The sequence below is a fragment of the Armigeres subalbatus genome, chromosome 3, assembly GCF_024139115.2.
Source record: "Armigeres subalbatus isolate Guangzhou_Male chromosome 3, GZ_Asu_2, whole genome shotgun sequence".
Classification (NCBI taxonomy): domain Eukaryota; kingdom Metazoa; phylum Arthropoda; class Insecta; order Diptera; family Culicidae; genus Armigeres; species Armigeres subalbatus.
Window position 1 is genome coordinate 47,063,610 of NC_085141.1, and position 12,693 is coordinate 47,076,302.

General features: G+C 37.8%; 2 long non-coding RNA genes across 2 annotated transcripts in view; one reads left to right on the plus strand and one right to left on the minus strand.

Annotated features, from left to right (window-relative positions):
• Positions 1 to 12,693, minus strand: part of LOC134228018 (uncharacterized) — a 593,534-nt gene that overhangs the window by 52,471 nt on the left and 528,370 nt on the right. The window lies entirely within an intron of this gene.
• Positions 5,972 to 12,679, plus strand: LOC134220183 (uncharacterized). Its single transcript, XR_009981797.1, has 3 exons — positions 5,972 to 6,156; positions 6,226 to 6,414; positions 11,910 to 12,679. It is a non-coding gene; the product is annotated as an uncharacterized LOC134220183 (long non-coding RNA).

Consider the following 12,693-nt stretch of genomic DNA (forward strand, 5'->3'; position numbering starts at 1 on the left):
ACAATAATTGCAATAGTGGTTCAACAGACGGTAATTTCCATGTTTCATACATTTAGATGAAGCTTGGAATAATAATAGATATTGTTAAACATTTGACATCACTGCTCAAAGTGCGATCTATGATTTTCCCAAAAATCCATCGAGAGCTGGAAATGGCAATAAAACAGAATACGCAAAACAACCGAAAGATGTTCGGAATATTTGTGTACGGATATAGTTGTCTATTCATTGATGGTTTGTATGAATATATTTTAGGCCAAATGTGTGGTAAACTTTGATTTTTCTTCTAGCTCGAGATGAGAATACGGGATTCCGTGAATTATTATTACGTACTGGAAGTTGAATTCATCGATTATTTATACTTTAAATGGTAAGATTCATTTTTTGTCATTTTTCCATCAATTTATTTAAGCTTTTTAAAGACACAGAGCTACGGTGGCATTGGAGTTCACCAGCGTAGGAGCGACAAACGACCGTCATTTTCAGTCGTGAGGTGGACAAAGACGTGAGGATTGTGCTGGAGCGATCTCGAGAGCAGCAACTCACCCGTCAGCTGTACCTTTATGTACTGTTATGTACCTGTACCTGTTATGTCGGCAAAATAACACTATCAGATCTGACATGTTGGGAAATCTAGAAAATTTTGGGTGCGTTAGGGGCCATCCACAAAGTACGTCACGCTCCTAGGGGGGAGGGGGGGTTCCGAGCAGTGTGACAACTCATACAAAAATTTTAGAGTTTTAATACAAAAAGTGTGACGAAGGGGGGAGGGGGGGTTGAAAATCGCCATTTTTTGCGTGACGTACTTTATGGATCTTCCCTTATGTTCTCCATAATCAGCATATTCTGATTGAAGCTACAATTCAAGAATGGCTAAATAAAGAATGAAAATTTTATGTTTGTTTACCAATTTCAATTCGTTTGACAAATATGCTACCCATAAAAATACAGTAAAATATACTACAAATTTAAATGCAACAAATGGTTCAATTTTTAACTATATTTTCCGTTTGGGTTGACCATGTTCTGTGGTAATTTTGTCATTTGTTTGTTTATTATGTGGCTATGGTAGAAAATACTGCTCATACATTGTTGAAATAAATGCAGTATGGAGTCTGCACAAATCAATTGGTGTTATGCATTTAATTTAAACTATCAATATGGTATTTTTTACTACAATGCTGTTTTCAGTGTATACATATATGTTTGTTTTCCTTCTGCTCATAACCTCAAAAATGATAGGGTCATCACAATGATTTCAAAAGAGTCAAAAAATATATGGAAATATACTCATTTTTACCCAATCTTTACTGAGTTGCACCATCTAGGAGTGTTTGTTTTCCTTTTATCGCCACTCACACATTCAGACGTGAGAATCTCAATAGAATCTTGTGCAAATGCACTTTTGGAAACATTATTTCTCGGGTATTTTTTCAAAACGGCGTATGTCGCAAATTGTAAACAAACAGCATATGGCATTAAATTGAGATTCTCACGTCCGAATGTGTGAGTGGCGATAAAAGGAAAACAAACACTCCTAGATGGTGCAACTCAGCAAAGATTGGGTAAAAATGAGTATATTTCCATATATTTTTGAAATCATTGTGATGACCCGATCATTTTTGAGGTTATGAGCAGAAGGAAAACAAACATGTTTTTACACATGACGAATTGCACATTAGTGTGCGAGCGCTAAACGTCACTCATCTCTATTCATCTAAAAATGTGTATATCTTCAAAGCTACATGAAAATGTGTTTTTAAAAATGTAAATCAATTTTTTTCAAAACGGTGTAACATCATTGTTGAAAATATTGCACATACACCGCTTAGCAGAAAATGTACTTTAAAAAGTTTTTTCGAACAACTAAATAGTTTAAAACATGCGTCTGCTTGTACTTTTGCATCACTGATTTCAAAATTAAGCATGTTGCATGAATATTATGATTTTCGTTAAGAAAAACATTTTACGTTGTTTTTCTGCAGCAAATGTTGTTACGTCGTGTTGTAAGTGTTGCAATTTTTTTGTCGCATGTGCGTGAAACGTTTCAACTTGACGCAACATTTCGACGTATCAACAATGCAGCGTACGGAGCAGCGTAACATTTCGACGAAAGTAGCATGACCTCGGTCATGCTGACGTATCAAAACGACGTATGTGATTTATCTGTTGCAGAACGTTGTAACATATATTTTTATCAAAATAACTGAAATGTTCACACACAGTGCAGATTTCAGGGTCAGTGACGATGAACCTTTTCATAATGTATCGTTGAGGTGTATTCAATTGCAATAAAAATGTTTAGTTTCTAAATAGGAATAAAAATAAATTCTGAAAACTTCCAAGCTCATTTTCTCAGCTTGATCAAAATGTTACATACGCCGATTTGAAAAAGTTCCCGAGATTTATTGTCGGCGTAGCACCAAGTTAGAATAATTTGAGTACTGCAATCAAAAGCTTTCATGTTGTTCTGTTGATTGCGCTATTCAAATTAATTCATGAAAAAAATGTTACTTAGGACCTTTTGAAAAGTTAAGCGAGAATTCGGAAGTCGGGACTTCCGAACCGAACTTTCTTCCGAAGTTTTATTTGTCAAACTAATTGATTCGTTGTTTAGCGCATCTTTAGGCGAATCCAGCGCACTACCAAGCAGTGTTGCCACAAGTACAGATTTATCTGGAAAGGTACAGATTTTTTAACAAATTTTGGTACAGATTCTGACCGGTACAGATTACAGATTTTTACCAAAAAGTACAGATTGGTACAGATTTTTAACACAGCATTAGAAAAGTAAATTTACTTCTGTTAATCATTCTCTGACGATAGGAATGATTGCGATTTTCATTTGAGATTTTTCCAGATGAGAACAGTACACAGAAAAAAACAAACATTATTTTTACAAATATTTTGAGCTTTCTATTTAAAAAGTAGCTAGTTTTCTTGAAAATAAAAGTTTTTTTTTCGAAATCGAAAGTGTTGCTTTTGGAGAAAAATTATTTTTCGTCGGGTTCCAGTATAAATTTAAAAGTTCATCTTTTCAATCAAAAAACTGTTGGCCTGTTCAGATTACGATCATTTAACGAGGTATTTGAAGTGATAATTGACAATCAGAAATGAAATGAAAATAAGATGAGTGAACTTTGAAATTAAGATTCTCATTATCATGTCAAATATCTCGTTAAAGATCGTAATCTGAATAGGCTATTAAACGATCATTTCCCCAGACGAAAACATATCTTCTTTGACAGATAGTGTAGTTGCGCAAGAACGAGAGGAAACATGTTTACACTGTTTGTTTTATACGTGCGCGAAAAAACAGTTCGTCGTGGAATTTAGCACGGTTTTGTGTTTTTGTACAAGTCCCGGAAAAAAGTACGTCGAATAAAAATGGTACCCCTTAATACATCAAACATCATTGCCAGAAAACACCAAACAGCATTGCCAATCGTGCTACAAGTCCGTAACGCTGATAATCTTACGATATCAAAAGGTACTTCGAGCTGCTCATTGGACAGCATTAAAGATTGTCGCTGTCGTCGCTGGCCGGAACATCTTTTGCTGGCGAGGATAGGGGAGCTAAATGTCAAAGAAGGAAAATCCATACGATTTGACAGCTTGGTACCCAACATGTTCCGGACAGCAGAACAAAGGGAACCGAAGCGACAATCTTTATCTAGTAACTAAAATATCTTTTATCGTATTGATGACAGCACCCTACAATATTGCGATTTGCAAATAAAATTAGCATTGCAGACAACCTGCAAGCAACTTGCACCATAGATAGTAGAATAGATGAGCGAAAGCATGGCTGAGTCGTTTTTTTGCCAGTGCACACGCGCGTCACAGCCCTTAACCAGGAACTAATAACCGGGACGAGACACTCGGATTTTTTGCGTGTTGCGCTTGAAGTCTCCATCGGTGTGTAGAGTTCTAGGTATACAGTTGAAAAGACACTAAGTCACACGCTATAATCTGTCAACTTTTGAGCATATCCTTTTCACCGTGCATAACTGACAAATGAATTTGTTTTTGTTTTTCTCGACGTTTGTCAAAAGTTTTGTTTTTCTTTTCCAGTTTTCAATAATTAAATTATTTTGGTTTGCGTTTGTAATTTTATTGAGTATCTACGAAAATCTGTTTATTTCGAGCCGGTGACAAGCGCGGTGTCATCATCATCAATAGCCATAGACCGCTGTCATCATTGAAACGCAGTATGAAAAAAAAATATAGCCCGGGACATCCTGGCTACGATCTGGCGATAGGCTAAACAATAGGATGTCAATAGCCTGGTTTATTTACAATGTGCTTCAGGTCAAGGAAAAAGTGTTGGAAATTTACAGGTAGGATTAACAAAAAAATAGGATGGAAAAATAAATTGTATATATCTGGATCACTTGATTTACAGCCATCTCCTCACGGCGTATGTCCGACTTTCCCGCTTCACCATTGGCAGCTTATTCCAACACGATGGTCCATACACTAGCAGAGATGTCGAGAGATGTTGACACCTCTTATGCATTCCAGCTGTGATCGTATCCGGGTAGCGTTCCGTCGATAGCCGTTTTCATAAAGCCACTAATCTGGAATCGGTATAGTTGGGCGGTATATCGTGCCCAAGAATTTCTTTCCGTTATGCTGCAGTCGTGTCTCGATGACGAAGGCGGTGGATGAAACGGATAGCTGACTTAAAGCAACGATGGAGGTGCTTTTTGAGCGCAGCAGACAGACCCGGGTAGTATACATTACATAGCAGCAGGTGAAGAATGGCATTATTACGGCTTGCACTATAGCCTTCGTTTTGTTTGTTTTGAGAGCACAGAGACAAATCGCATGAATGTCCTCAGAGTGTTATACACCTTCTTCACCACGTCATTCACCTGCTGTGCCCAACTTAGTTTGCAGTCGTTGCAGGCCATGGGACAGCATGCAACGAAGGAAATCCTTACGGGATACAAAAGTGCCAATTCAAATCCGACGCAAAACTAAAGCAGCAATGACGCTGACTCGGGTAAAACCGAACTTGAAACCGGTTTGTTTACGTTTCTGCTGGTCGAGAAAATAAACAACGAGAGATCAAGTCCGGTGCTAACCCTTGACAGGCTTCGATGAATTGCAGCCATTTACATGCTACCGGAAGTGATCGTTGCCACGCCAGTTCAGAAACTGCCAGCGGTACAAGCAATACTATGTGTTGACAAACAGGACCGTCTTTTCGAGACGGATTTCGGCGAACAAATAGTCCTGTGCAACGCTGCCGAAGCTGAGGGTCGATATTGCGAAAGCTAGTTGAGTGATCCCGCACTGATCCGGTTGCGTTGGGTTTAAAATTTGTTTACTGTAGGTCAGTCGAACGACATGCCAATCATTTGCTCCGCGATTCCGAAGAACGACCAAAATTTGTTTGCCGGGCGCAGCGTCACGTTGCATCGATTTCTCTAGTGAGTAGAGAACCCGAAACGGAATATGGAAATCAAATTTAAAGTCAATTATAGGAAAGCAATTAACTATTATAGACCCCCAGGGTGAGTACAATCAGATTTTCAAATGTCAATTTCGAAGAATAACGTCGTGTATTTGTAAAACTTTTATTAGGGAACAGACGGCTTTGGCAGGTTTTGTTCTATTATTGGCAGGGGGTTTTTTGTCGACCGATTTTTATGAAATTTGGCCACAATATTCTTTGATATGCAAAGAATGTTCGGGCCAAATTTGAGCATAAAAAAACCAGTCATAAAAAACCCCCCTGACAATAATATAACAAAACCTGCCAAAGCCCTCATTACCCCATAGATATTTTTATGATAATGATGATGGTCATTCATCATTCCATTTAATATGTTGGAAACTTCCTCGCCTAAGACATAAAGTGCAAAATACCGCTACTAGAAGATCTACTATTGATCCTTTTACCCTATTTAATTTTAAATAGTTATATTTATTTTTATTCACTTCTTCAGACTATAGTGGCCTCTACAGTGTCTTCATTTCTGAATGGTTCATAACTACGATGCCAACTACAAAGGAACTGTAAGTCGTGTTCCTGGTCGTTCACTTTTCCTGCTGCGCATCTCACCTTTCCATTCCCCTCAAATCAAACACCATTTTCTCCGAGTTACAACTTTTAATGCTGATAAAAGTTTGTAATAATCTATTCTGGTAAGTTTTATATACATATATATAGAAAATTTTGAAAGAGTTTAATTTTTATCCCATATTTCTATTCAGAGTCAACAACAACATGCACGGTAACTTTGAAACAACTATTGAAAAATCTGAATGGGTTTCCTGAATACAGTCACGACATGTTCTACCGAGCAATATACCGGGATGAATGAGCCGGTTAAAGCAATCACAATTGAAAAGGATCGGTTGCATTGATGTCTTGAAATTCCTAGAGGATGTACCGGATGTAACGTAAGTCAGAACTTAGCTAGATCTTTGAATGATTTTTTAAACATATTCGATTCCAAACGAAATATTTCTAGTGTTCTAAACAGAATCTTTCCTAGGTATCGAATGGAATTTCTTATGTTTTTTTTTTAATTTCCTCCTGGGATACCAAACGACATCTTTTAAATCAGATGTCTATGATTTTACAAACATTTGAATGATTTCGAAACGGCATCCCTCTGGGATTACAGAAGGTGTCCCGGAATTTCGAACGTAATAGTTCTGGGTTTACGATAACATTCAAAAGAAAATGTTTTTAGAAGTTTGAACGGAACCCTTCTAGAAATTTGAATAGAATCGTTCTGCGATTCTATAGAGTGAATCAGTCTGATTGTGAAGAGAATCTTTCTGAGATATCGTATGAAATCCTTTGAATGCGATAAATTATGTTAATGTTCGGATCATATTCAGAACGGAATGATTGGACTTTTTTTTAATGGTTTTCTGGGGTTTTGAACGGAATTCTTCTGGTATTTTGAATGAAAACGATCTTGCAATTTTTTCTAGGATTACAAACCAAATCTTTTTGGAATTGCAAAAAAAATAGTTCTGGAAATCCTGCTTTTCCGATAAAAAATTGTTGGGATTGCAAATGGAATGTTTCTGGAATGCTTCTGGGAATCCGAACCGTATCTCGAACCGAATCCATTCGGGGCTCCGAACCAAATACTTTAGGCAATACGAACAGAATCCTTTTAGAATTCCGAACCCTTTCCGGGACCTTTAAGAAATTTCATGGAGAATTCTTTACAGATTTTGTTGAGAATCCTTCAGGAATCTCAGTAGGATTTTTAAGGCGAACTATGAGGAATTCTTTGAAGATTTCAAGGATAATCAGTAATGGATTCCGTGAGGAATTCTTTAGAGATATTATGAGGAATCCTTTAGAGATTCCTTTAGGTATTTCATGGGGATTCTTGTAGGGATTCTATGAGGAATCATTTAGGGATTTCATGAAGAATTCTTTAAGGATTCCATAGGAAATCCTTACACGGTTAGATCACTTTACCCATTAATGGGTACTCTGTTATTGTTGATATTATTCCCACCGTGAAAAATTTACCCATTTTCTTGTAAAAGTGCCTCTACCCATTAAAATGGGAAAAGGCACTTTTGTGAGAAAATGGGTGAATTGTTCATGGTGAAATAGTATCAACAATAACAGAGTTCCCATTGATGGGTAAAGTGATCTAACCGTGTAAGGGATTTTACAAAGAAACGTTTAGGAATAGGATTTGGGAATCTTTTAGGGAATCCATAAGATAAAGAATAGTTTACAGATTCCATGGGGAATCTTTGAGGGATTCCATGGAAGTATTTTAGAGATTCCATGTGGACTTCTTCAGCGATTCCATTAGGAATTCTTCAGATATTCTACTGGAAATCCGTTAGGGATTTCATGGAAAATTCATTAGGAATTCCTTGAAGACTCATTTGGGGATTCCTTGAGGAATACTTCAGGCACAGAGTAAACAGAATTCTTAACTTAAGTCTCACTTAATACATTCACATGGTGGATTCATTTTGTGTGGTCTATCCAGCTACTGATGGCGTCTTCATCGATTTCGCTTGTGTTTGTGACCGCCATCTGATTGCTGCTTGTTCAAACACAGTGAATTTAGAATTGGGCGATAATGATTCCGTGACGATGATTTCGATTGCATTTTGTGAGACGATTTCAGTAAGACGTCTGTTTCTCTGTGCTTCAAGGATTCCATGAAGAATCATTTAGGGATTCTATGAGGAATCATTTAGGGATTCCATGACAATCCTTGAAGACTCGCTCGCGATTCGATGGAAAATTCTTTAATATTCTTAAATGAGAAAACCTTTAGGGGTTCCATGGGGAATCCTTTAGGAATATTTTGAGAAATCGTTTAGGAGTTACATGGAGAATCCTTTAGAGATGCCATGGGGATTCCTTTAGGGATTCCTTGGGGATTCTATTAGGGATTCCATGAGGAGTCCTTTAGAGATTTCATTAAGATTTTTTTAGGGATTCCATAGGGAACCCTTAAGAGATTACACAGAGAAACCTTTAGTGATCCTAATAAAAATTTTTAAGGGTTTCCATGGTAATATTTTAGATATTACATAAAAATCGTTTAAGTATTCCACAGGGAATTCCTTTAGGGATTCCATGTAAATATTTTAGGGATTCCATGTGGACTCCTTCAGGGATTCCATTAGGAATACTTTCAATAGAGAATGCTTTAGGGATTCCATTAGAAAACCTTGAGAGCTCGCTTCAGGGATTCCATGGGAAATCCTTTAGGGATTCCATTACGATTCCCTTAGGGATTTCGTGAAAGATCTTTTAGGGATTCCACGAGGAAGCCTTTTAGGGATTCCATGAAGAATTCTTTACGAATTCCTTAGGAAATCCTTAACGGATTATACGAGGGATTCTTTTAGGGATCCTAATGGGATTTTTTTTGGGGATTCCATGAAAATCTTTTAGGGATTTCATAAGGAATTGTTTACGGATTCCATTCTATATTATATGCAATTCTTTAAGGGATTCCATGGACATGTTTTAGCGATTCTATGTGGACTCCTTCAGCGATTTATTAGAAATACTTCAGGTATTCTATGGGAAATCCTTTGGGGATTCAATTGAAAATCCTTCAGGGATTCCTTGGAGACTCTTTTGGGATTCCTTAAGGAATATTTCAGGGATTTTTTCTTTTAGCGATCCCATTTGGAATCCATTAGATGAGGAATCTACTAGGGATTCAGATTGCTTTAGGGATTCGATTAGCAATCCTTCGAGGATTCCATGAGGAATCCTTTAGGAGTTCCATGGAAAATCCTTGAGGGCTCGCTTCAAGGATTCCATGGGGATCTTGTAGCGATTTCATAAAGAATACTTTTGGAATTCTATGGGAATTCCTTTTGGTATTCCATGCGAAATTCTTTAGGGATTTCGTAGAGAATCCCTTAGAGATTTCTTGGGGAATACCTAGGGATATTATGAGGAATCCTTTTGAAGCAGTCTCTATTGATTAACTAAAGGATTTTCCATGGAGTCTCTAAATGTTTTCCCATGGAATTCCTAAAGAAATCCTCATGGAATCTTAACATTCATTAAAGATTCCCCATGGAAGCCCTAAAAGAATTTCCTTGAAATCCTAAAGGTTTCTCATGGAATCTTAAGGATTCTACATGAAATTCTTTAAGGATTCCTCATGACATCCATTCTAATTTGCATCCCTAAAATATACCCCATGAAAACTCTGAAGGATTCCCCATGGAATCAACAAAGGATTTTTCATGGATTCATAAAAGGATTCCTCAAGGAATCGCTAAAGGATTCCCCTATGCAATCCCTAATAGATTTGCCCTGGAATCCCTAAAGGATTTCCACTGAAATCCCTAAAGGATTTGCACTGAAATCACTAAAGGATTTCCACTGAAATCCCTAAAGGATTTCCTCTGAAATCCCTAAAGGATTTCAACTGGAATCCCTAAAGGATTCCTCTTGGAATCCCTAAAGGATTCCTCTTGGAATCCCTAAAGGATTCCTCTTGGAATCCCTAAAGGATTCCCCTTGGAATCCCTAAAGGATTCCTCTTGGAATCCCTAAAGGATTCCTCTTGGAATCCCTAAAGGATTCCCACTGGAATCCCTAAAGGATTCCCACTGGAATCCCTAAGGGTTGAGAAAATTATTTTGAGCTTTAGTGGAATGGAATCCCTAATAGATTTTCCCTTGAAATCCCTAAAAGATTCCTTAAAGGATTATCATTGGAATCCCTAAAGGATTACCTTTAGAATCCCTGAAGGATTCCCTCTGGAATCCCTAAAGGATTCCCTCTACAATCCATAAAGGATTCCCCTTGAAATTCCTTTTGGAAAGGATTTTCTTTGGAATACCTACATGGATTCCTTTCAAAATTCCAGATGGATTCCTTCTGGAGTCCCAGCGGGATTTTCTTTGGAATCGTAGAAGGATTCTGTTCGAATTTCAGATCAATTTCATTGTAATCCAAGAAAGAATCCCTTCGAAATCTTTGATGGTTTGTCTTCGGAATCCCACAAGGATTGCGTTCCGAATGACAGAAGGATTAGGTTTGGAATCTGAGAAGAATTTTCTTTACGATTCCAGAAAGATTCCCTTTACCATCTCAGAAGAAAACACTGACGGATTCCATTTGCAATCCCAGAAGGATTTTCTTTGGAATCTCAATGGATTCCTTTTGGAATCTAAAAAACAATTCCCTTATGCATTCCTTTGAGATCACAGTATACGTAAGTAAGTAAGAAAGATTCTCATTTGAATCGCAGAAGGATTCCGTTCGGAACCTCAGAAGAATGTTTATCGAAACTCAAGAAGGATCTCTTCGGAATACCAGAAGGATTTCTTGTAGAATTCCAAAAAGAATCACAGATGAATTCTGTTTTTAACTCCAGATGGATTCTCTTTGAAATCTGTGATGTATTCCTTTCGGAATTTAAGAATATTTTTCAGAGGAATCCAAAAACGATTTCCTTCGGAATCCCAGAAGGTTTACCTTGGGAATCGCAGAAGCAATCCAGTTTTCCGCGAGCGGCAATGGCCGCCAGCTTGCCTGCGGGTTTGTCTCTGATTTGACGTTTCTGGAGGTCAACTGCACCCACCATTCGAGCATTTTGATCAATGGTGTATATAAGAAGGCTTGAATTCACTGAATCAGCACCTTCTTATATGCAACATTGGTCAGAATCCTCGGAGCGGTGGGTGCAGTTGACCTCAGACACGTCAAATCAGAGACTGAACTCAAGCAAGCTGGCGGAGATCACCGCTCGCGGAAAACTGGATACCTCGGAATCCCATAAAGATTCCATTCGGACTCTGACAAAAAATTTCCTCGGTGTTCCAGAGCGATTTCCATTGGAATCATAGAAAAAAAATCTTCTGAATCCCAAACAGATTCCTTTGAATCCCAGAAGGATTCCCTTCGGAATACCAGAAGGATTTCCTTCGGAATCTTAGAAGGATTCTCTTTGGAACCCCAGAAGGAATCCGTTCTAAATATCAGAAAAAAAAACCATCAGAATCCAAGAAGGACTCTTCCTTTCAAAAATTCGGAACGATTTCGTTAGAAATTTCAATAAAAATTCTTCGAAATCCTAAAATTATTTTCTTTGGAATCCTAGAAGAATTTTCTTGAAAATGCCGTAGAATTCCCTTTGGAATTTCACAATGATTCGCTTTGGAATTTCAGAAGGATTCTTTTTGGAATCGCAGGATTCCGTTCGGAATCTCAGATCAATTTCATTGTAATTAGGTTTCTCTTCGGAATCCCACAAGGATTGCGTTCCGGATGACAGAAGAATTCGGTTTGGAATCTGAAAAGAATTTTCTTTACGATTCCAGAAAGATTCTCTTCGGAGTTCCAGAAGGCATCCCTTCGTAATCTCAGAAGCATTCTATTCTGAATGTTAGAAGGATTTAATTCAATTTTTTTTCTCTTATAGGACACCGAACGTCAAACCAAAATCTACTGACTTAACAGGCGTGTCCGTTTCCGTGAAGCGTCCGTTTCACTGAAGTCAACAAAAGGTATAACCTCGAGGATTTTACAAGGTGGATTGATCAGGTGGTAGATGATTTCCGGACCCTTTGTAGACTGATTGGCTAGCGACGTACAGCCACAGAGAACAGACGTTCATCTTCATTCGCGTGCTTGTGTAAAAGTTTGTACTGGTCGTTTTGAAGTATGTTGTTATGCCCCCGTTGCGTGGTGCTAGTGTGCTGATAAATATGGTTAAAATTTGCCGTATTTTACTTTTTGGCGCTAGTGTTCATTCCGAATCGAGCCTAGGCTCGCTCCTAGGTGGCAGCACTACATTGTTTATGTAGTGTATGCCAACGCCATCACTTAGATTGAGATTGAGTTTTTATGTCGGGCAGCCTGCGTTGGCGGCGCTGAGGTGCGATTTAAATCTTTACACAGGTTTTTAACGAAATTTTGTTCGAGCATCTATGTCTGTTCTCTGTGGTACAGCCATGGACCGGTGAATGGATACGACAGTTATATACTGCAGAGGCCACTCCGGCATTAGGTTGAATGAAACATATAATGCTGCCACGAATATACCCCTCTCTGTGTGAAAAGAAGACCGTTGATGTAGCAAAACCGTCAAGCGTTACTACGCGATCTAAAGAAAATTTAATTAATTAACTTCGGTTTATTAAATTGTTTTTATAAATATATATTTATTTACAATAAAATGAAACAATTAACTTCCTGAAAGAAAA